The sequence below is a fragment of the Magnolia sinica genome, chromosome 12 (genome assembly GCF_029962835.1).
Source record: "Magnolia sinica isolate HGM2019 chromosome 12, MsV1, whole genome shotgun sequence".
Classification (NCBI taxonomy): domain Eukaryota; kingdom Viridiplantae; phylum Streptophyta; class Magnoliopsida; order Magnoliales; family Magnoliaceae; genus Magnolia; species Magnolia sinica.
Genome location: NC_080584.1, coordinates 45268805 through 45293576, shown reverse-complemented (window position 1 = coordinate 45293576; position 24772 = coordinate 45268805). Strand labels below are relative to the sequence as shown.

The 24772-nt window shown below is 43.1% G+C and overlaps 1 non-coding gene across 1 annotated transcript; it reads right to left on the bottom strand.

Moving 5' to 3' along the window:
• Nucleotides 1–24227: 24227 nt before the first annotated feature.
• Nucleotides 24228–24335, bottom strand: LOC131222089 (small nucleolar RNA R71). Its single transcript, XR_009159797.1, has one exon. It is a non-coding gene; the product is annotated as a small nucleolar RNA R71 (small nucleolar RNA).
• Nucleotides 24336–24772: the final 437 nt, after the last annotated feature.

The following is a 24772-nucleotide window of genomic DNA, read 5'->3' as shown; positions in this document are numbered from 1 at the left end:
TTGAAGCCTTGATTGTATTGGCTTACATGCATCTTCTGTCATGATTCATGTAACGCTGTATCTCATATATTGTGACAATTTTGTTAAATGAAATGCATGAAGTTTCTTTGAGCTGTAATGTGAATGCTGTGTAGTTGAGTTGTGAGTATGCTGAATCTGACCTGGGTCGCACCCTATATTGTATATAGGGAATACCACTTAAGGCCGCTCGGCGTACGACACGTCTCATGCTGGGCGAATCGTTTGACGGGGCTCCTCCCCTAAGCGATAGCCATATGGACCCCAGCTTGGGCCTGACTCACGAGACCATGCCGGATTCTCAGTCGGCCACTGGCCCCACTAATGGGCCGACACCTGCTGCACCACCGGTTCCTGAGCAAAACCTTGCGTCCACCTCAACGCCTCACATGCCTAAGACGGACCCTCCTCTAGATAGGTTAGAGCAGATGATGCTATTGATGCAACAACAACAGATATAGCAACAGCAGTAGCAGCAGTTTCTGGCTACCATAGCGGGGGTCTTTGCCCAGAGTATGGGTGTGGCTCCACCTGCATCACTTGTGCACCCTGCTGGGAATGCAGGTGCTAGCAGCCATTTTGAGTGATTTCAGTGCTTACGGCCTCCTACTTTCGTGGGTACTCACCAACCCGAGGAGGCCGAATATTGGCTTGATCGCATCTCTAAGATGCTTAAGCCGCAACACTGCACTGAGGCAGAGCAGGTGGAGTTGGTCACCTTCATGTTTGAGAAGGAGGCTAGCTTATGGTGGGATAACATTCTCCGCACTGTTGTGGTCGGACATGTATGGACGTGGGTAGCCTTTGAGACCCGCTTCTACGAGAAGTACTATCCCCTCACTTATCGCCACGAGAAGGAGAGTGAGTTCCTTCGCCTCCAACAGGGAGGGATGATAGTGGTAGAGTATGAGAACCGGTTCATGGAGCTGGCTAGGTATGCTTCTCTGATACTTATCGATGAGCCGATGAGGATGCGACAATTTTCTGAGGGTTTAGGACCCGAGATTAGCTCGAAGATGTGTTGTGCTAGCATACCCACTTATGCTAAGCTAGTACACATGTCTTTGTGAGCGAAGTAGGATGGGGATAGGTTATCCAGCACTCGCGTGCCTATGGTTCCTAGGCCGTGAACAGACATGCCGAGTAGGCCATTCCTCGGCAAGAAGCCACGTATAGATTCACCTCCTGGGCTTGCGGCTCTGCCGGTTCAGCTGCGACGGGCAGATTTGTGGTATAGCTATTGTAAGAGGCCGGGCCACACAGAGGTGAATTGTTTCACCAGGATGAGGGATAATGGGTTCTCACCGCCTCAGAGGATCAACTGCTCGATGCCTCAGGCGATTTTCGCTCCACCTCTACGGACAACACCTGCACATCCCTCCTTTCGACCGTTGACACCTCGCTTTAGGCCACCTCAACTGCCTATGGCGTCTCAGCCGAATCGTTCACAGCAGACTAGGGTGCACTCACTTACAACTGAGGCATCAGACGTAACACCCGTGGCTTTTGAAGTCACAGCTCAGATTCAAGGTGAGCCTGTCTTTTTATTGGTGGACACTGGGTCCACTGTTTCGATCATATCATGCGCCGTAGTCAAGCAGCTGGGATTGGTTACTACTCCTACGAGGGGAGTGAGGATCCTCACCACTACAGGGACCTCGTTGGATGTTACCAGGATGTGTGAGGTGTGTTCATCAGACTTGGGTAGTAGGACAGTGCGTGTCGACCTGATCGTCGCCCCGCTATGGCACTACGACATTATCCTCGGTATAGATGAGCTAACCGAGATGAGGGCAGAGATAGATTACAAGACCAGGGTCGTGATAACCTACGAACCTGAGGGCACGGTCTTTACTTTCCCAGTTCAGGTTAGTTGGCCCTGTCGAGTTGATTGCTACACTGCCTTGTTAGAGCATGAGTTGGGCCTGACGTTGGGGAATACACTAGTGGCACAGGAGTTCATGGACGTGTTCAGGGTGATACCTGGACTACCTCCTTGGGGCGAGATCGACTTTATTATCGACCTGGCGCCCGGTGCGACACCCATTTCACTATCGACATATCGTATGCCTCCATGCGAGATGGATGAACTGAGGAAGCAGATTGATGACTTGTTGGAGGTAGGTTTTATATGACCAATGTGTCCTCTTCGGGAGCGCCCGTGTTGTTCGTGAAGAAGAAAGACGGTTCATTGCGATTATGTATTGATTATCGCAGGTTGAACCAGGTTACGGTGAAGAATAAGTATCCTTTGCCCAGGATAGATGATCTGTTTGATCAGTTAAAAGGGGCACATACTTCTCGAAGATCAATCTGCAGTCAGGGTATCATCAGCTGCACGTCAGGTATGAGGACGTGCAGAAGACGGCCTTCAGGACCAGTTTTGGACACTATGAGTTTCTTGTTATGTTATTCGGCCTCACGAATGCACCGACTGTGTTCATGGACTTGATGAACAGGGTGGTTTGGTCATTTCTATTCCGATTCGTCATCGTATTTATAGATGACATCTTGATATACTCCAAGAGTCAGGAAAAGCACGAGGAACACCTGCGAGCAGTCTTGGGTACTCTGAAGAAGAACCAGTTGTTCACACAGTACAAGAAGTGCGACTTCTGGAAAGAGGAAGTCAAGTTCCTGGGACATGTGGTGTCCAAGGAAGGGATAGTAGTTGACCTCGCTAAGGTAGTCACGGTTCAGGATTGGGAGCAGCCCGGTTCGATTACTGAGGTGAGGAGCTTTCTTGGTCTGGCAGGGTACTATCGTCGATTTATTAGGGACTTCTCCAAGATTGCCAGATCACTATCTTAGTTGACATGGAAGGATCTGAAGTTCACCTAGAATGAGAAGGCGGAAGTAGCTTTTCAAGAGCTGAAGGACAAGCTAATGTCCGCCCCTGTGCTAGTAGTGCCAGAGCAAGGGGTTAAGTATACTATATACACCGACGCGTCTCGTGTTGGGCTGGGTTGTGTCCTTATGCAGAAGGACAGTGTGATTGCTTATGCCTTGAGACAGTTGAGGAAACATGAGGAGAACTACCCTACACACGACCTAGAGTTAACAGCCGTCATCTTTGCACTGAAGCTCTGGAGACATTACCTCTACGGAGAGGAGTTTGAGCTCTTTTGCGATCACAAGAGCCTCAGATACATATTCACTTAGCGGGACCTGAATATGAGGCAACGACGATGGATAGAAACCTTGAAGGACTTCAAGTTCGAGGTTTTCTACCATCCAGGCAAGGCTAACCTTGTGGCTGATGCATTGAGCTGCAAGAAGACCATAAAGTTTGCGGCTCCGCTGATGGTGGCAGAATGGGATATGGTAGAGTTCGTGCGAGACTTCGAGCAAAAGCTCACTATGGAGGAGTCGTTCGAGAGCGTCACGCATGTTCTTGTGCGGCCACTTATTGATGATAGGATCATTAAGGCCCAGAAGGATGATGAACGATTGTCTGAACTTCGAAGCAGACTAGCGACGATGAGGACGTCGAGTGGAGAGTTGGTACGGATAGGGGCTTACGTTACCGTGGCCGCCTATGAGACAGGAGGTTCTCGAGGCTGCACATAGTTCAAAATTGGCGATGCATCCTGGAAGCACAAAAATATATCGAGATATGAAGAGATCATACTGGTGGGACAATATGAAGGCCCACATAGCAGATTATGTATACCGTTGTCTCACGTGCCAGCAGGTTAAGGCTAAACACCGCCGACCTCCTGGACTGCTTCAGCCCACGCCCATAGCTGAATGGAAGTGGGATTTCATTTCTATGGATTTTATCTCAGGGCTACCGAAGATGAGGAAAGGACGTGACTCTATTTGGGTGATCGTGGACCGGTTGACGAAATCGGCCCACTTCCTCCCGATTAAGTCTCAAACTCTGCAGATGAGTTGGCCACTTTGTATATCAAGGAGATTGTGTGTCTGCATGGAGTTCCCCTGGAGATTGTGCCGGACCGAGACACGCGATTCACATCTATCTTCTGAACTCGTATCCAGAAAGCGATGAGTGTGAAACTGAAGTTCAGTACCGCGTTCCACCCACAGACTGACGGGCAGACAGAACGGGTGAATCAGGTGTTGGAAGATATGCTGCGAGCTTGTGTACTCGATTTCAAGGACAGTTGGGATGACTGTCTCCCGTATGCAGAGTTTGCTTCTAACAACAGTTTTCAGGCGAGTATTGGCATGGCTCCCTATAAGGCCTTGTATGGGTGCCCCTGTCGAGCACCGCATTGCTAGGCAGAGGTTGGTGAGAAGAGTCTGATTGGTCCAGAGTTAGTACAGGCGACCTCAGAGAAGATCGATATCATTAGACGTCGACTTCAGGTAGCACAGAGTAGATAGAACAGCTACGCCAATATGAGGCAGCGACCGCTTGAGTTTGAGTATGGAGACTATGTGTTCCTCAGAGTTTTCCCTATGAAGGGAGTCCTTCAGTTTGGCAAGAAGGGGAAGCTTACGCCGAGATTCATTGGCCCATTTCAGATACTTGATCAAGTGGGTGTGGTGGCATATCGTCTTGCTCTGTCCACACCACTTGCGGGCGTGCATAACATATTTCATGTATCTATGCTGAAGAAATACGTTCCCGATCCTTCCCACATTATCAGATGGGAGCAAGTACAGTTGAGTGAGGATGCTACATATGTACTGCGACCGACGCAGATCCTAGACAGGAAGAAGCAGATATTGCGTAGCAAGGTTATCCCACTTGTAAAGGTACTGTGGACGCATTACACTGAGGAAGAGGCTACTTGGAAAACTGAAGCCGATGTCCGTAAGAACTACCCTCAGATTCTCGAGGAGTACGAGAAGGTACTAATTTCGAGGATGAAATTTTTCTTTAAGGGGGGGTAGATTGTAACATCTCAAAAAAAATCCATGTAAGGACCCGAGCATCACCTTAGGCAGAAATCACTCAGGATCAAATCCTTTAGAAATTAGACGAGAATTAGCTAGTGCTACACTAGAGTACCTAAAAAATTAGCACTAATCACTTTAAATATGATCTGCATGACACAAAATGTGCAGAATCATTGATGCTACTTTACCTTGAAATTTAGAATCAATTTCAAAACCCAGTTGCTCTCAGGAGCATCTTGAAACTCCGTATCGGACCTGGACCATGCGTCGAAAGTCTGATTACTACAAAACTATACGGTTATGACTGCCTTACTAGGCTTGACAACCATCTTAGAAATCAAGTCCTAACAGTGTCTAGAAACGCACAACTAAAGCCCGGAACGAAGTGTGTGAGAAACGCGAATATCTTTATAAAACGAACCCAGATTTAAGTGAATTGAGTCATTCGCTTGCAGGCCAAATCTAAAGATTCAGACCGTCAGAATATGACCCAATTACACACTCAGATCAGGAAAAATTTCCAACTCATGTTGGTGCACTTGTGGCCCTGATCGAGTACCGGTGATCGTTGAACTGAAACTGGTCCGCCACGGTTAATCTGTAAATCCGATCAGACCAAAAACTTAGCTTGACCTAGATCCAATATCAGGGAGCTTAAGTCCGATCGCATGCTGAAGGGATGCCACCAGAAGTGCTTCGTTGGACTGAAACAGACGCCTTTTGAATATAACCTAAATATACCTTGGCCCTGGGGCCATTTTCATCAGTCCTGGGCCTATATAAAGGCTTAAAACCCCCTCTCTCTCACTCCATACGAATTTTCTAACCTAAGTGAGAGAAGAGAAAAGAAAGAGAAGGAAAGAGAGAGAAAGTGTGAGGGAAGTTAGGGTTTTGCTATAGAGATCGTTCCCTACCGCTCTAAGTATCGAAACACCGCTACCGTGTCGCTATACCGGTGATTCTGGTTCAGTTCTTAGGTAAGAAATTCTAACCCTAATCTATTTTTGGTTTTCAAATGGTGTATTAGATGAAATAGCTAACCTATTTCATGCTATAGGTTGTCGTTGTGCCGTAGACAAAGGCTTAATGTTTAAACTGAGTTCATTACGAGTCTACCGGCGAAAGGTACGGACTATAAATGTTTAGGTTATGGTTTTCAAGGCTTTCAATGTCAGTTAATGATTTATGACTGACTTGAATGCTATCACATGCTTAGATACGATGTTTCTCGTGCTTTATACATATATATGAACTATGTTGAGTGTAGTGTACTCCATGTGTTAGTTGAAATGATTGAATGTGTATAGAATTTGGACTCGTGTTTGACATGATTATCCGTTGTGGATATAGGGTTGTTGTATGTGCGACAGCCCCTTGGCGAAAGGATTTTCCCTAATACATGTTATGGCCAACACACGTCATGTATGTTATAGTGTGTAGTCAAAGTGTTTGTTGAAATGACTGAATGAATATGGGATTATGATTTGTTCATGCCGTGTCTATGGAATACAAATACATGATTGTTGTGTATGTGACAACTCCTTGTTGGAAGGATCTGTCCAAATATATGTTATAATCAACATATGTTATGTATGTTGATATGTGTAGTCTAAGTGTTTGTAAAAATGTCAGTTTGAGTAAGTATTTGGTGCATTGTACTTTATACGGGTGTCGAGATAAGACTCTCAACTACCTTAACTGTGTGTATAAATCTCTCCATGTAACCTGCACTATATTGTCAGTTTTCCTTGTGGAATGCGTATGTGGGAATCCATGTTTATGTTGTATTTCATAAAATGCTAAATGGTTGTAGGATCTGAATTATTTGTTCAATAGTACATTTACTACTTCATGTGATTACTTGTTGGAATCGAGTGTGGTTAGGACTATGAAATAGTCTAGGTAATTGGTAACACGTCCTGGTTTGGCGGCCGAGGTTGTTTTGCTACACTAGACACGTTCAAGGAATCTGAATCGTACGCTGCTAGTCGACAGTGGTTAGGCCACACGGAGTGCTTACGCGCTCCATGTCGATCGGCTCGACATGTGCTCGTACCAGTCGAGCTTGTCAAGTAACCCGATTGACCCGATGTATGTTCACCTTGTATAGACGTTACTGCTTGAATCTAAGGTACCAAACTCACTAGTGAAAAACCCATTTAACTTTGTTACCTCAATCCACTAAGACTCATGTCACGCCCCAAATCCGAAAATCGGATTCATAGGAATCTCGATCGCCTAATCCGGTGCCGACAGCCTCCGTAGTACCCCATTCTCGGCTCGTAGCGTCCATACGCCAGATTCCGATCCTGGGATCCTACAAAGAGGATTTATTTTTTTTTATGTACATTTAACTCGTAATAAGCATAACCACAAGATCACCCAATTCACAAAGGCAACATCAACAACACATATCCACCAATATAATCATTTGAGTACAATGTTGAAAGAAAAATACATAAATTGAAAATCAAGCTCCAAAAGACCGCTGCACGCTCCAAGGTCAACAATGCTGCAACCTAACATCTCCTGCACGCATCTATCGTGCATAAGCTTATAGAAAGCTTAGAGGGTGGTGTAAGTGTGTGCACAAGATAAGTGCCAAGTATTCCATATCAGAGTAATCAAATTAAGCGAAAGTACTGACAAGTCCGTGGATCATACAATATCAGGGTACACATCACAAATCAACTTATGCAAATGAGGAGTCAAAGCGAGCCAAATATTAGATGCCGGGGATATAATGTCATAAATCACACAATATCGAAAGTACTGGTAATCCATAAATTGTATAATGTCGAAATGAGTAGAAATACTAACAAGAGCATGAATTATCATAGTAATCAGAATATTGACAAGATCATAAATCATACGATAACGGAGTAAGTGAAAATACGGACAAGTCCGTGAGTCAATCAATGTCAGAATATGTAATGTAGAACAACTATGCAAATGAGGAATCATAGATAGCCGAATATCAGATGCAGAGGATGCAATATAATATACATTCCTGATGAGTAACACAAATAGTGTCAGCCGTACCTAGACCATATAAATGCAGGGACACGATAACCTAAAATGTCGTATGCCGCGAATGTCATGCAATATGTGGTGCGAATGGGATGACCATACTGGAGTGTGAAGTCGGGATGATAGTATGTAGTATCGCGGGTTATGGGGTCCGTCACAAGGGACTTCTATCCAAACCAGTCCCATACCTAAATTTGGACAGTCAGACTCAATATGGTAAACTCCTGATCTCAGGTTAGTCACACACTCCAACCGAAATCCTGGCCATTGCGAAGACACGTAATAAATAATTATGCACCACCAACCTGAGTGGACAGTGAATGAATGAATGCATGAATGAGTATGCAACTCCTACTCACTAAATCCACATATCAGTACAGTTCATTTCTGAGATCATCACTGGGGTTTATTATACTACGCCAGCTTGCCGCCCCTATCCGAGCGCACAACTGGGTACGTGGAAGAGACCTCACTATTCGCATGCCAATATCGGGCCCGACTCGTCGATAGCGGACCCATTCCTCAAGCTGATCAAACTCAACCTAGATATTGCCCCCTCACTCAGGCGGGTAAGGTCACACCCCCTCCCAACCGACCACGACACAGTGGGAGACGCGACCTACTGGTATACGGCTCTCATGCGCTTATATATATCCACTAGGTCTCGATGTTGGGGCATCTCCTGGCCATGGAAGTTTAGAAATTTTCACCCAGGGACATCTATGGCGCCCGTATGCTAGAACCAAACATTTCCGGTGTCCCATTTGGCCATCCACGATACGCCTGTGGAGGCTACGACCCTAGTGTCGCTAGGGCGTACAATAATCATAACGCAAGATGCATGAGTCATACAATCCAGTCATGTATCAATCCTGTGCATACTGTGTGCTCAAGTGAAATAACATCCGCCTATCAGGGAGTCTCATAACAACATGCTCAATGACATATGCAATGATCAACCACATCTCATAACAAACATGCAAATGATGCGTATGGGCATGTATCATGGTGCTATGCTGTCACATACTCACAATCGGTATCAATAACCGGCATCGTCAATCGGCCTCAACAATGTGAACATTTAACCAACATTGCCTCCAAGGAATGGCTCGCATAGAGCTTAACATATAGTAGACCCATGACCTCACGTAATGGCAAAATATACAACACCATGGGCCTCACTCAAGAGCTTAATATATCATGATGGGCCTTTCACATGGGCCTAACATACCTTACAATGGGCTACATTGCTTGGCCCTCAAATGCATCACAATGGGCCTCATCACACAGGCCTCATATACATCACATTAGGCCTTAAACATAGGCTGAATGCACATCACAATGGGCCTCAAATACAGGCCGTATATACATCACATTGGGCCTCGACAATCGGCCTATATCGGCAATCGGAATCGGCAAATCGGTCATGTCAATCGGAATCGGCAATCGGCCACGACAATCGAAATCGATCGATAATCAGAATCGGCAAATCGGCCACGTCAATCGGAATCGCCAATCGGTCATGACAATCAGGATCGATCGATAATCAGAATTGGCAAATTGGTCACATCAATTGAAATCGGCAATCGGTCATGTCAATCGGAATCGATCGATAATCAGAATCGGCAAATTGGCCACGTCAATTGGAATCGATAATCAGAATAGGCAAATCGGTCACGTTAGTCGAAATCGACAATCGGTCACGACAATCGGGATCGATCGATAATCAGAATCGGTAAATCGGTCACGTCAATCGGAATCGGCAATCGGCCATGACAATAGGAATCGATCGATAATCAGAATCGGCAAATCGGTCACGTTAATCGGAATCGGCAATCGATCACGACAATCGGGATCGATCGATAATTAGAATAGACAAATCAGTCACGTCAATCAAAATCGATCGATAATCAGAATCGACAAATCGGTCACGTCAATCAGAATCGGTAATAAGTTACGACAATCGAAATCGATCGATAATCAGAATCGGCAAATCGGTCACGTCAATCGGAATCGTCAGTCAAAATCGGCAATCAACCATGACAATAGGAATCGATCGATAATCAGAATTGACAAATTGGTCACGTCAATCGAGATCGATCGATAATCAGAATCGGCAAATCAGTCACATCAATCGGAATCGATCGATAATTAGAATCGGCAAATCGGTCACGTCAATCGGGATCAATCGATAATCAGAATCGACAAATCAGTCACATAAATCAGGATCGTTCGATAATAAGAATCGGTAATTTAGCCTAACAAAGGGCCTAAGAGAAGGTCACAGTGAGGACCTTCAACCATCATTGCCCATCAATGTGGACATTTAACCAACATCACTCCCAAGGAGTGGCCCACATAGTGCCAAATATAAGGTGGGCCTATGGCCTCACACAAAGGTCCAATATACATCGCAATGGGCCTCATGGATGAGTTGCACCAATGGGCCTCAAGTGGACTAGGACCACACCAAAATCATTTCAATAGTTGTAAGTATAACATGTGTATCACTGTACACTAACATTCCATGGGGCACATGGCCCACTCACGTTGATCAGTACTGTCCAAACATTTTCCAAATAAATCAACACCATCTAAACATTATCCATGTAAATTAACACCGTCCAAACATTATGGACAGTGTAGATATGGGACATACATCGAAGTGGGGTCCATAGCATTGTCCAAACATTGTCCAGCATCGTCCAGACAGTCTAGACGATGTGGATGAGACAAATACATCACTGGTGGGTTCACCGTCGGATAATGGACGGTGCGGAATATCACATATACCATGGTGGTGTTCACGGGGTTTGCTGACGTCCCACACTGGCAAATTTACTAGCTATTCTGTCCTAGCAGTGGGTCCCACTAGATATAGTATAATATAATATTATTTATTATATATTATTATTATTATTATTATTATTATTATTATGAAAATGAGGCAGCGTTCAGCTGCAGGGATCTCCACATGGCTGGAGGTGGACAGCCACTGTAAAACACATACATCTTAGTTGGGCCCACCGACTAGGAACAGATGTACGGTGTGGATATAACACACATACATTGAGGGGTCCCACCCCACATGTGTCACACGTGTGGATGAGTCCCACATCATACGAAAAATGGATGGACAGTACGTATGCAATACATATATCAAAGTGATCCACCGTCCAGCACATCTGAACGGTGCAGATAGGATACATATATCAAGGTAGTCCACCGTCCAGATGCTCGATGTGTGGACAAGGCACATACATCATATCAGGTCCCCACCGTCCCTTGCTGGACGGTGGTAGATGACACGCAGGTATCAAGTGCATCCAGCACCGATGGACGGTGTAGGTATAACACCTGCCTCACGTGGAACCATACTGCTGACGTTAAACAGCAGTTAATGGCTGCTGTGAGGTACTCCTGCCACCAATTTGCTTCCATCCCAGACCCAAGTGTAGGGTGGGTCCTTCACAGATGGACAGCTGGACTAACAGATACATCAGGGTGGCCCACTACAGTACCATACAACCTATCCAGCACCGTCCAGATCATCTGGACGGTGTGGATGAAACAAAAAAAATCAAGTGGGCCCCTCTTTCAAGGTATGGGCATTGTGGGAAAAATACATATATGCAAGATGGGTTCCCATACACGTGGCCCACCTAAACAGTATTATTAATATATTATATATTTTATATAATATAATATAATATTATATATTATATGCCTCTGTACAATGGTAGGGAGCTGCCCAAACTCACCGTCCAGATCCATTTGGACGGTTTAGACATCATGATAAAGGTGGGTCTCACAAAATTTGGATGGACAGTGTGGTTGAAGAACACATCAAGGTGGGGCAGATGAGATGGATGGACGACTGGGATGGATGAAGTCCATCAGGGACAGTGTGGCGCAAGACAAGCTTGCCAGATCAATGGATGGACGGTGTGGAGCCAGTCAGTTCGTCAGGTGGTCCCACGTACGTGGGCCACCCCACTTCTCTCTCTCTCTTGCTGAATATATATTTATATACAATATAATATAATATGATATAATATCATATAATATAATATAATATAATATAATATTTTATATTATAATATACATAATATGCATGGAATGTAAAAAGGCCACCGTTCAGAGTTTGGACGCTCTGGACGGTGCTGATACAACGCACGCATTCAAGGTGGGTCCACATCTGGCTAGGGACGAATGGCGTGGATACAACCCACGCATCAAGTGGGTCCTGCGTGATGGCCCACCATGGGTTGGATCAGACTGATATTTATAATTTTATTTTATTTTTTTCACCCAGGATCTGCCCAAAAGGGCAGCAACAAGTTGGGCCTCACGATCTAACAGCATGGATAAAACACATTCAACATCGGGTGGGCCACTCATCAAGAGAGAGAGAGAGAGAGAGAGACCCACCTCAAGGCTCTAGATCTCCTTCTTCTTCCACCTTCGGTCTTCTCAGCTTCAAGGGAGAGGTTTTAACGGTGGAGATGGGGTTTGGAGGGTTGGATTAGGAGGGGCTAAAGCTTGAAGTTGCTGGATTTGGGAGCTTCCATGGACGGTTGGAGATTGCAAGGAATAGAAATGGAGAAGGAGAGAGAGAGGTATGTAGTGATGGCTTTGTAAGGCTATCATTATTTGTAAGGAGGCATGCCATAATGAGGTGTAAGGCAATCATTGCTTTGACTAAAAAGCAATGATGACTTTAGGTGATGTCACCCCAGTTGGGAATGGTGCCATTGGATAAGTGGGTCCCACAACATGCGGTTCACGGCCTTTATTGTGCGCGGGCCACAACTTATAATCTAGATGTCGGATTGACGCACGAGACGTGGCGTCGGAACTGCGGCGACGACGTGGTCGCAATGGCACAGGTCTTGGGCTGAATCGCTTCGGGTTTATAGGATGGAACTCAAGGTCGCACGTAAATAAAATTTAAGGGTCGCAAGTCGTCAGAATATGACCGGAAAGACTAGGGGATCCTACGGAACGAGATGGATACTGGGACGTGGGCTTGACAACTCATGAGCCGGACATGGTGGTATGGGACAACGTTGTCGAGCTATCGGCCTACGCTGGGGCGACGAGCCTCCCCGTAGTGACCAGTGAGCAACACCGCTTCGTAAGTCAATTACGGTGGTATGGGATACTGTATTCGAGCTGTCGGCCTACACTGATCAGGTGATGAGCCCTTTGTAGTGACCTCAAGCATACTTTGAGACTGCGTTGAGGCGACGAGTCTTTCCATAGTAACTAGAGTTTAAACTAGACCTACACTGATCAGGTGATGAGTCCTTTGTAGTGACCTAGAACCGCAACATCGTATGAGATTTAATAGGACTGTCAACCCTAGAATGGATCATTGTTTGGAAATTGATATAAGGGAGGTACCGTAGCTTCCCAACCCTGCTGTATGAATAAAACTAAGTAAGAATTTGGTTAACACGATCATAACATTACATTGCACGATGCTTTGGCGAGGAAGTAGCATGTGTCTAGAGTGGTGCATGCCGCGACCATGAGATGAAGTTCACAGAGGGAGTGCAGGCGAGGGCATGCATCATATCATACCATCTTTGCATTAACAAGAGTATTTAGGGCTTGATTGTTTTACAGCTTTGTTATTTCTGCTTGATTGAATTGATAACATGTTAACCTTTGCCTTATAGCTCCACTGAGTTGATCACTCACTCCCACATTCTGGGATGATGTTTTAAACACCAACCAGACTCTATCTTAGTTGCAGATGGCAACGCGATGTATGAGGCGGAGCCTGACTTCTACGATGACGAAGAGTTCTCTTATATGCAGTTATCAGGCGGGTTTACTTACACCGTCCTGATCGATGGGGACTACACGGCTTATCATTTATAGTTGGACTATCTTTGATATTTTGTATTTTGAACTAATTTATGTAATTATTTGACCTGGCAATGTATTCATACTCTGGAGACCGGTAATGGTCTATACGTTCCATATATGCTTATATACATCTCTCAGTCTTCCACTTGCGTTATTTAACTGCCTCTAGAGTATGATATACTGATTTGGTATAATCCCACTCATGTTTAATGCACTAATATAGAAGACATTCAATTATCATCATATATGTTGCATAAGTGATGTTTTGGGACTTGGGAGTTGGGCTCCCGCTCGAACCCTGATTTTTAGGGCGTTAAACTCAAATAGGTTCTTGTGTAGGACATAAATCAAAGTTCTTGTGTAGGCTACTTGATGTAGAGCGGGTCGCGGACAGTTACATGGCCAAGATGGATCAAAAAAGGCCCGGTCGACGACAAAAGTGATCCATACCATCGAACTTTAAATCGGGCATATCTTGCAATCCAGAATGAGTTATCTGACGTAAAATATATGATTTTGGGGTAGAACGAGCTACTGAAGCCAACCAACCCTGCTATGCCGGGTTGCGTAGCCCAGAATTATGAAAAACCCCTGGATCGACGGTCGTTTTCCTGTTTTAATTTTGTTTTTACTATAAATAGTAAGTTTTAGTTTGATTATAACTCTTCATCCGTCGGGCTTTAGGAGTTACGCCGAATGTGAAAAGAGCTTAGAATAATTAGGAGAACGGTTTGGTGAAGCCAAATAGGACACTTACTATTTTTGGCCGAAAACCTTGCGCACTAGTAGACATCACGGCCGTCTATAAATAGTAAGTTTACTATTTATAGTAAGTCGCGGATTCTAGGAGTTTGAGTTGTAGTTTGATTCTGATTTCTTTCCCATTGCTTGGTACCCCTATTTAAAGGGTTGTGATCTCATTTTTATTCATGAATTAATCAATTTCGAATTTCTTAGAATTTATTTCTATTTTCTGCTTTCTTTCCTTGTGGATTCAAGAAGTCTCTGTGAGGAGTCCAGAGAAGCTCCGTGGATTCGGAGTAGTTATCCTCATCACGTTCATCCCTGCGTCAATTGGTATCAAAGCGAGGATTCCCCTCGGGGCGATGGCAAACAATGAAGGTATGAATCAAAATCCTATGGACGGTGATCCAGGTATTCGTTATCTTTCGAAAAGAATGGAAGCTTTCCACCGGGAGAGTCAGTTGACCATGCAAGGGCTGCAGGCAACTCTCGACCGTCTTGTGGATGCACTACTCCCGCCCCGAGCCCTAGGCGGTGCTCCACCACCTTTGGTTGCTCCCCCACCTATGGTGGCTCCACCACCCATGGTTGCTGTATGACCCAACCCCGATTTTCGTAGAGCACTACCAGTGGCAAACCGTAGGGCTACACCAGATGATTCAAGTTCTAGCAACGAGGACCTTAATGAAGGTTTTGCTCGACGACCAATCTATAGAGGTGATCATCTAGATCGTGCTGAAAGAGACTATCAAGGTAAGGCTGAACTTCCTAGTTTTAACAGATTATTACGTATAGAAGATTTCTTGATTGGCTAGCCGAAGTAGAGAGATATTTTGATTACATGGACGTGCTAGATCATAAAAAGGGTAAAATTGGTAGCGTTTAAATTAAAATCTAGTGCTTCTGCATGGTGGGAACAATTACAACTCTCACGAGCCCGCCAGAACAAAGCGCCCATCTCATCATGGCCACGGATGAGACGTTTTCTTCGATCTCGATTTCTCCCCAGTGATTATGAGTAGATATTATTTCAGCAATATTAAAATTACAAACAAGGAAATCGAACAGTCACAGATTACACTGAAGAATTCCAACGGCTAGCTACACGAAACGATCTATCAGAATCTGAGTCACAGAAGGTGGCACGATTTATAGGTGGGTTGCGACCGATAATTCAGGACCGGGTTCAGATGTACCCAGTCGGGACTGTGGATGAAGCAGTTCAATTGGCGGGTAGGGCAGAAACATAACTTGCAAGAGCTCCTGCTCGTCCATATCCTTTAACTCGACCCCCCATGATGGGTCCCATGCAGGATCCAGTGCTGCCACGAGGAAAAGACCCAGTACCTCAACTTCCTACAACCGCAAACCGTGATACGGGGAGCGGCTCATCCAGACCTCAACGTACAGCACCCACAACGGCGGGTCCGAGTAGGATTCCAAATCCTTATGCTCGGCTCAGGTTGAACAATTGTTGCCGCTGTGGCCAACCAGGCCACTTATCAAACACTTGTCCTCAACGTCCCGCAGTACACTTGACTATAAACGAAGGGGGCACTGAAGATGAGGCCGTAGAAGAAGACCATCGCTTTGATGAACATGAACAAATCACTGAAGAAATAGCAGGTGGCGATGAAATGACGGGCGAGGATCGTGACGAATTTCTAGTTGTGAGGTGATTACTGTATGCCCCACGAAAGGAATTAGATCCAGAACGACACAATATATTTCGTACTCAGTGCACTGTCAATGGAAAGGTTTGTGATGTGATCATAGATAGTGGTAGTAGCGAGAATATCGTCTCGAGAGTGATGGTGGACAAGTTGTGGTTACCAACGAAGAAACATCCTTCCCCGTATTCAATCGGCTGGATAAAAAAGGTGAATGAGACCAAGGTAACTGAACAATGCACTATCTCATTTTCAATTGGCAAAAATTATAAAGATCAAATACTTTGTGACGTGGTCGATATGGAAGCTTGTCATATGTTACTCGGTCGACCCTGGCAGTCGGACCGTGATGCGACCCATAGGGGACAAGATAATGTTTACGTATTCGTCAAGGATAGTCGAAAAATAATCCTTACCCCTATGACACCAGCGAACCACCCTGAAGCCTCTAAAGTGGAGGGGAGTTCCCTCTTGACCATTCGGGATTTTATGGGGGAATCCAAGGAAACCGGTGAGGTATACGCTGTAGTGGTGAAGGGCGAGGAAGAGAAACCCTCAAACATCCCTCTAAGTTTAAGACTGTTATTAAACGAATTTAAAGAAGTCTGGCCTAAGGATTTACCTGATGGATTGCCCCCCATGAGGGACATCCAACATCACATAAACCTCGTCCTTGGGGCTAGCCTGCCCAACCGCCCTCATTATCGGATGAGTCCGAAGGAGTGTGAGATATTTCAGGGACAAGTGGAGGAATTGATCCGTAAGGGTCTCTTGAGAGAGAGCATGAGCCCATGTGCCGCACCAGCATTATTAACGCCAAAAAAAGATGGAAGTTGGCGCATGTGTATCGACAGTCGGGCAATCAACAAAATTACCATCGAATATCGGTTCCCAATACTACGGTTGGACGACATGCTGGATATATTAGAAGGGGCCAAGGTGTTCTCTAAACTAGATCTAAGGAGCAGGTACCATCAGATTCGTATTCGACCCGGTGATGAGTGGAAAACGGCATTCAAAACCAAGGAAGGGTTGTATGAGTGGCTGGTCATGCCCTTCGACCTATCGAACACACCAAGTACTTTTATGCGTTTGATGAATCACGTTCTAAAACCGTTCACTAGCCGATTTGTCGTAGTATATTTTGATGACATATTGATATATAGCCAGGATGAGGCGGAGCACAGAAACATCTCAGGCAGGTGCTGTAGGTCCTACAAATTAACAAGTTATACCTCAACTTGAAGAAGTGTAGTTTTTTAACTAACAGCTTATTGTTTCTAGGATTTGTTGTAACGTCCATAGGCATTCGTATAGACGATGAAAAGGTGCGAGCTATTAGGGAATGACCGATCCCGACAAATATTCATGAGGTGAGGAGTTTTCACGGGCTGGCGACTTTCTATCGTCGATTTGTGCGAGATTTTAGCACTATAGTCGCGTCTATAACAGATTGCATGAAAAAATGACCGTTCTAGTGGACTGATAAAGCTGATAAGAGCTTTCATGAGATCAAGCATCGTTTGTCTACAACACCGGTTTTGGTGCTTCCTAATTTTGATAAATTGTTTGAGGTTGAGTGTGACGCTTCGTACGTCGAAATTGAAGGAGTATTATTACAGGAAGGTAGGCCGGTAGCCTTCTATAGTGAGAAGTTCAGCAAAGCCCGAAAGAAGTGGTCGACTTATGAGCTTGAGTTGTACGCAGTTGTTCAGGCGTTGCGACATTGGTGGCATTATCTGATTCAAAGAGAGATTGTTTTGTACACTGACCATCAAGCATTAAAGTTATTAATAGTCAGACTAACGTGAATCGTGTGCATACTAGATGGGTTGCATTTTTACAGGAATTCACGTTCGTTCTGAAGCACAAGTCAGGGCAGCAGAACAAGGTGGCTGATGCACTTAGCCATCGTGCATCACTACTTGTTAGACCTTCATATACAGGACAATTTTCTCTTCAAAGGAAATTGATTGTGCATCCCCCAAAGTTCTCTGAGGGAGCAGATTATTCAGGAGCTACATGGAGGTGGCCTCGGTGGACACCTGGGGTGAGACAAGACGCGAGCTCTTGTGGAAGAGCGGTATTACTGGCCGCAATTAGTATGCGATGTGAAAAAAGTCGTACAACGTTGCCATGTTTGGACCTCCAAGGGGCAATCTTAGAATACGGACCTCTACACCCCGTTACCTGTGCCTAACGGTCCTTGGGAGAATTTATCAATAGACTTCGTGCTTGGTTTCCCGCGAACACAACGCGGCATGGATTCGGTGTTCGTGGTGGTAGATCGTTTCTCCAAGATGGCGCACTTTATCCCATGCAAGAAGACCCTCGATGCAACACACGTGGCGAATTTATTTTTCAGGGAGGTCGTATGGCTACACGGGGTCCCCAAGACCATTACTTCCGATCGTGACAAAAAGTTCATGAGCCACTTTTGGCGGACTTTATGGAATTGATTCGATACACGACTTCAATTCAGCAGTGCTTACCACCCACAGACTGATGGGCAGACCGAAGTTGTGAATTGCACGTTGGGAAACCTCCTTCGCTATATTTCAGGAGAAAAATCGAAGCAGTGGGATTTGGCCTTGTCTCAAGCAGAGTTTGCATTCAACAACATGGTGAACCGCTCGACAGGGAGATCACCGTTCCAGATTATCTACGGACGAGTGCCTCGCCACACACTTGACTTGGTCCCTCTGTCCAAGCACCCAGGCACGAGCATTGCAGTAGAACATATGACAGATAAGATCATGGGCATCCATGCAGAAGTACAGACCAAGCTACATGCCTCGAACGAGAAGTACAAGGAACAAGCGGACAAGCATCGGCGACAAAAAGTGTTCGAGGTGGGCGACCGCGTTATGGTCCATCTGTGCAAAGAGAGATTTCCGACCGAGATGTACAACAAGTTAAAAAATAAGAAGATTGGACTGGTACCAATCATCCAAAAGATCAATGACAACGCTTATGTTATTGATCTTCTAGATGACATGGCAATCTCACAGACTTTCAATGTCGCGGACCTGACCGAGTCTTATAAACCAGAGCATGACGAGAACTCGAGGACGAGTTCTTTTGAAGTGGAGGAGACTGATGTAGAGCGGTTTGCGGACAGTTACATGGCCAAGATGGATCAGAAAAGGCCCGGTCGACGACAGAAGTGATCCAGACCATCGAACCTTAAATCGGGCATATCTTACAATCCAGAATGAGTTATCTGACGTAAGATATATGATTTTGGGGTAGAACGAGCTACTGAAGCCAACCAACCCTGCTATGCCGGGTTATGCAGCCCAGAATTTTGAAAAATCCCTAGATCGACGGTCGTTTTCCTGTTTTAATTTTGTTTTTACTATAAATAGTAAGTTTTAGTTTGATTATAACTCTTCATCCGTCGGGCTTTAGGAGTTGCGCCGAATGTGAAAAGAGCTTAGAATAATTAGGAGAACGGTTTAGTGAAGCCAAATAGGACACTTACTATTTTTGGCTGAAAACCTTGCGCACTAGTAGACATCACGACCGTCTATAAATAGTAAGTTTACTATTTATAGTAAGTTGCGGATTCTAGGAGTTTGAGTTGTAGTTTGATTCTGATTTCTTTCCCATTGCTTGGTACCCCTATTTAAAGGGTTGTGAACTCGTTTTTATTCATGAATTAATCAATTTCAAATTTCTTAGAATTTATTTTTATTTTCTGCTTTCATTCCTCGTGGATTCGAGAAGTCTCTGTGAGGAGTCCAGAGAAGCTCCGTGGATTCAGAGTAGTTATCCTCATCACGTTCATCCCTGCGTCACTACTAAACATAGCTATGTACGTGTTAGTCTCCGAGGGAGACTCCGAAGAGAGTAAACATAGGTCCTTGGATTAGGACTAAAGTTGTAGGTTAGCCGATAGAAAACCATATCAAGTCTCTTGCAGGAACCTTTAGCAAGAGTGCATGTTAGGGTCCTTGTATAGGGTTGTAAATGTTAGAGTTGAACTTCATTTAGAACCTTTGATAGTGAAACCCGGTACACTAATAGGTTAAGTGCGTCCGCCGGGAGTGGAGTAGGACAACTTAACCACTATACATGCTTGTGTTTGGAATTGTCTTTGAAAACTTGCTTGATTATGCTTATGTGATAAATTGATGAATTATATGTACACATGATTAAATGAATGTTAGGATTAGATAGGTAGCACATCCCACACTCACATGTACACTATCATGTTTATAGATTAGTTGCTTGAATGTCATATCATTTGTAGTCTATGTGATTGGACCCACTATTGACTTGGAAGCCTTAGTATTATTACATTGCCCTATTTATTTTAAGTAAGCAATTGTGTATTTAATATGATTAAATATTATTTGGTCCTAATCACCCCCTTCTAGGACATATCCACCATTCATTAGCTCTGCCAAGCTTCCACGCATAGCCCATGGCCCACCATGTCGTGCAATTTTAATTAGTATCAGACTAGGTAGCTCTTAAAGGGCTTGACCGTCTTAAGTTAATCTAAGGGGCTTAAGAATGATGCTTACCTAAGAGGGGTGTGCTATCACATGACTGCTATATTTTAATGGGTCTAACCGTACTTAATGAAAGGCTATGATGAGGGTCTTTTTAAGATCCATTGACTCACCATATAGTTTGGGCAATTGTCGAAAAAAGATGGACAATGCCCATGGAACAAGTTGTAGTTGATGGTAAAACTATTAGTGCTCCCAAAGATAAATCCAAATGTAGTGGCGATGAGAGAACGCAGTATACTTATGATGCCAAAGCTATCAATGCATGGTGTGGTTTCCCTCAATGAATTTAAATTCATTTTCACATGTGAAACTAGGAAGGAAGTGTGGGACATATTGGAAGTCTACCACCATGGAACCAACACAGTAAAAAGATCAAATATTTAACTTTTAAAATCCTATTCAAAAACATAAGAATGAAAGAATCTGAAGCTTTCATGAAAATTTACTCTAAACTGAATGATATTGGCAATTCTATATAGGGTTTAGGAGAGAAGATTCTGAAAGGTCTTATATATAAGACAATTCTTAAATCCCTACCAGATAGGTTCACTCTCACGATAACCTCGATAGAAGAGTGTATAAATATAAATGAGACAAAAGTAAAAGAACTCCTAGATTCCTTACAAACATATGAACTACAATTTAAGGCCCTCTTTAGAGAAAAAGAAATTAGCCATCCTCAAAACATCTCATAGGCATTAACATAGGTATAAGATTGTTAAATCTGAAAGTGATAGTGATGATGAGGATGAGAATGAAGAATTATCTAAAAAATTTAAGAAATTCCTCAATCTTAGTAAAGGGAAGAGTTACGACAAAAAGGATAAGATGATTAGGAAGTAGAAATGCAAATCTGTCAAACCACATAAGAAAGTTCAGTGTTACAATTATAAGGGTTATAAACATATTACCACTGAGTGCCCTAATAAAGTAAAATTCAAAGGCAATGCTATGATGATAACATGGGATGATACGGAGGACCTGAATCTGCTTCAAAAGACTCCTCTAGTGTTAAAGACCTTAGTCGCTTATGTGTCTTATCGGCATATACCATAATATCCCTCCCTAGAGATTTAAGAGACCATAACACCTCAAAAAGGTGACCTTAGAATGTCCCTTTGGGCTAAATTGAAAATCAGAAGATTTCATCCTCAATCTTATACTCTATAATTATATCAGAGGATTAAGCCTCTTTAGTGAGCACCATAGAAAAATCAAAGGACTTAGCCTCATCATGTGTTTTATTGGTAAATTCGAGGATTATAGTCTCATTTGTCTTCATAGTTTCAACTTTATATTTACTAAATTTTGATATCATATGTTTTAACTTAGACTATGAATGGTCGTTCCTAATTTGATTAGTATATCTTTTAAATGACTATTGAGACTCAAATATTGCATATTTAACCCTTCAATTATATTAGTTTTCCTAGTATTTAAGTATTAATTCGATTTAATTATATATGTTTTAGTCATGCGAGGGGATTCAGAAGCCTATGATGAATATGTGCATTAAAGGAGGAATTAAGGAAAACAAAGATTTGAAGTGAAGAAATCAAGGAAAAGAAATCTTGAAAATTCAGGGCCAGAAAAATCATATTCTAGAATTCTAGGGACAGAAAGATAAAATTCTGAAAAGTTATAGAAACAACCATTCGATGCCATCGAGGACAATTTTAGTGCTATCGAAGGTAACTTCGATCCTATTGAACTCTCTTCGATTCCATCGAGAAAATTATGAATTTTTCAAGTTAGTTGCTAAACATATTCTTCGATGCCATCGAATGTGCGCACGACTATATAAATTCAAAGTTTGCTATTTTTCTAAGGCGATGCGAAAGTCGGAGTTCCAAAATTATAAATTGGAGTGCCTAAGATGTCCAAATCATCTTCTAGGGTTTGTAAAGGGAGAGAAGGCAAGTGGAGTGCCAACAACATTCTTTCACTTCAATTTCTTCATGGGTTCTACTAGATCTTTTAGTTTTTCTTTTGAGTTAGTTATGACTAGCTTATATCTTAGCTAAGGCTAAGGGATGAAGCTTGTAGTTAATTTTAGTATTTAGTTTATTAGATTCAATAATATTATTTTGACTAATGTTATTAGATTGATTTTATTTGGATTTACTTTAAATCTTTGAGTTGTATAAGTCTGGATTTTTTGTGCACTTTAGGAATAATGAATGCTTTGATTTAACAATTGTTTAGCTCGAATTAGAAAATGATTCAATCTGTATAATTGATTGATCTAATGTCACCTATGGGTGTTTTAGATACTTTTTATTCCCTGCGATTGAGATCTAAATACTTCATGAGAAAATCAATTAATTGAAATCATATTTCTATTAATGTTTATGAATGGTTTAACGGAATTATCTTCCGATTGGAAAAGACTTCGATTCCAAGTGAGATATACATCGAATCAGTAAATTCAATATTGTAATTGCTATGAGTGGATTCCTCGATCCTTAGTCTTTATTTTTTTATTTTTACTCTTCACCCATTCGCTGGATTAAAAACCTAGCAAATCGTTAGACTTAGATTATTTTTAGGCCGTGTTATGCACTCCTCGTGGATTTAACCTCAGTCTCACCAAGTTATTATGCAACCTTACACTTGGGGTTTGTGAACAAGTTTTTGGTGCCATTATCGGGAAGTGGCATTAAACATATTTAGGTTTAGATTTTCTAGGTTTGATTTTTGTTTTAGGTTAAATTTTTCTTAATTTCAGTTTTTTTAGGAGTTTGTTTTGTTTTAGATCTTCTAACATTACTAACATCGTTCCCTTGTTTTGATTTTGTAGGATTCTTAATTTTAGTTCTAGTTCTTCCCTACGAGTAACATCCTTCCTCTCTCCTCTATTTTCTTTCATAATTGTTGTATGACTTAGGACTTAGGGTTAGAATTAGATTTTTGTGTGGCTCATGCCCAAGTGGGTAAGAGACCATACATTGAGACTTCTGAGTGATGGAGATTTAGTTGACGAGCTCACAATCCATTGACGAGTTAGAAAACATCTAAATACTCCTGAAACACAATCTAGAACTATGTCCAAAACTGAACAATACTTTGATGAGAATCCGACGTGGAACACACCGGTTAGGATGGTGCGTGATGAGAATGATATACACCAAGTTCCACCAGTTCGAACTTTACATGATTATTTGTAACCGGCGAGAACAAGTACACCTTCCAGCATGATTTTTTCAACCAATACAGGAAACGTGGACTTCAAACCAAGGATGATCCAATTACTCTCTAAATTTAATGGACTTGATTCGGAAATCCATATTTACACATGAAAGAATTTGAAGAGATTGTTATGACCATATACTTTAACAATGTTCCTTCTGATATGATTAGACTAAAATTATTTCCATTCTCTCCAAAGGGGAAGGCTAAATCATGGCTTCACTCCTTAAAACCGAGATCCATTGGCACATGGGCCAAAATGACCTATGAGTTCCTTAAAAAGTTCTTACTGGCATATAAAACCAACACTCTCAGATGAGATATAATGAACTTCTCCCAAAAAAAGAGATGAAACTTTTTTCGAGTATTGGGAACAATTCAAGGACTTACTTCTCACATGCCCACACCATGGCTATGAGATTTGGTGGACAATTAACTCTTCTTTTTTTTAAATGACGGATTGAATTAAAATATGCGTCAATTTGTAGAGATGATGTGCAATGGCGAATTTATGAGCAAGGAACCGGAAGATGCCTGGGATTACTTTGACATGCTAGCCGAAAATGCATAATCATGGGATACATTTAACAAAGCTGGTAATCCCAAGGCAGTTCCAAGATAGAGGGGAGTACACGTGCTCAAAGATGAGGAAGATTTTAGTGAAAGGTTGGCGGATCTCATAAGGAAGATTGAGGCCTTGGAATCTAGAAAGAGTCGGGCGATGATGAGTTTGTTAGATTCAATAACCAATAGCTCAGAATAATTCTTTCACCATTTATAGAAAGTGAGCATCTAATGAGGACAACTAGGGAAGAGAGGAGGTTCGAAAGTAGAACTCACTGCTTCAAAGTT